At 40.7% G+C, this 1,669-nt stretch overlaps 1 pseudogene across 1 annotated transcript; it reads right to left on the reverse strand.

Annotated features, from left to right (window-relative positions):
- Positions 1 to 298: 298 nt before the first annotated feature.
- Positions 299 to 1,448, reverse strand: LOC105810841 (annotated as a pseudogene). The gene has a single exon (XR_001137516.1). The product of XR_001137516.1 is annotated as a proteasome subunit alpha type-1 pseudogene (transcript).
- Positions 1,449 to 1,669: the final 221 nt, after the last annotated feature.

Here is a 1,669-nt window from a genome sequence, read left to right on the forward strand (position 1 = left end):
TGTGAGCAATCATGGGTACTCTTGTTTTTTTCTATGAAGTTACATAGGGCATTTTATTTACCCAGTTGATTAATTGCCAAGAAAGCATTTGAGCCCATTCCCTATTATCAGCTTGCAAGAAAAAGGATAAACGGAATGTTTTATGTTTCTTGTCTATGTAGGAGAACGAATCTTAGAAGACTTTTATAAACAGGCATTTTCCAAATAGCATGAATGCAAAGCACTAAAAAAATGAACTGTGATTGTTGCTTGGAAAATGGTAGAGTGAATTTTTGACCTCAATTCTTTTTTTTTTTTTAGGAGGTGAAATAATTTTATTTCACAGTTGTCTTTAAAACCACAAAGACACTATTTTCTTCATATAAAAACATTAGTACAGATACCTACACTTTCTAGAGAATGATTACATAGACCCTCTCAAAGAAAAACGTACCCCATTATATGGCATCAGTGAGGCTGCTTGGAAACAACTCACTTCTGGACTGATTCCTAAAACATATACCATTCCACTACTCTGCAACTTTTGGTTCAAAGTATAGATTACTGTCATCAGTATGTGTTCCTGAATTTTTACATATTTGATAATGCACATATAAAATGGTTTATCACTTAATGTTCCATTGGTTCATCAGCTTTTTCTGCAGGTTCATCAGCAGGTTGAGCAGGCTGTGCCTCTCTCTGTGGTCTTTCTTCTAGACCTTCCAGGAATGGAGACACATCATCATCATCATAGATTGTAAACTCCAAGTCTTTACCAACAATTCCAATGGAAACATTCTTTGTAGTTAGGTCCTGCTCTGCAGGAAGTGTCTCTCTTAAGGCACGCAGACCATGTTTAACCAGTTCATTTAAATTGCACTCCATAAATTCAGACATATGTCTCTCCAAGTAAGTACGAGCTGACTGGGAACGGGCTCCAATGGACATAGCTCGGCAGTCAAAGTAGTTAGCAGATGGACAGGTTTGGAAAATGTGAGGGCCCATATCATCATAACCAGCAATAAGTAGCCCAACACCATATGGTCTCCGGCCATATCGTTGTGTTGGTATCTGGGTCTTGCTTCCGATTAGAGATACAAGATGAGACACAGGAAGTGGTCTGTCAAATACAAATCTGGAATCCAAACACTCCTGGCGCATAAAATTACACAACAGTCTAGCATCAACAGTAAGCCCCACAACTGAGATACCAATATGGTTGTCAACATGGAGAATTTTTTTCTGATGAGCTGCAAGCTCCGACTGTGCCCTTTTCAAAGCTACCAACACTGCATGGGTTTTTGACTTAAGACCAACTGTGGCTGAACCTTGTTTAACAGCTTCCATTGCATATTCAATTTGATGAATCCTGCCCTGAGGGCTCCAAACAGTAACATCATTGTCATACTGGTTGCGAAACATGGTTCTGGCGCGGGCCTGACTGCAGCCTCCTGCAAACCTACGAATCAGGGAGCCTTGACCTCAATTCTTTACTCCTCCTTATATCCAAACCCTTTGCCACGTAACTAGTGAAAATTCCCACCTTTTGGCTTTGGTTTCTGCCATGTGATTTGCTTCTACCAACAGATGTTAGTGGACTGTAGTCATGAGGCTTGACACACACTGGGTGGTGGGGCTTGCCTCCTTGTTCCTTGTGATCACTGTGAGCGAACACACCTGGGCTATCCTC

This window comes from Propithecus coquereli, unplaced genomic scaffold, assembly GCF_000956105.1.
Source record: "Propithecus coquereli isolate 6110/MARCELLA unplaced genomic scaffold, Pcoq_1.0 Scaffold222, whole genome shotgun sequence".
Classification (NCBI taxonomy): Eukaryota; Metazoa; Chordata; class Mammalia; order Primates; family Indriidae; genus Propithecus; species Propithecus coquereli.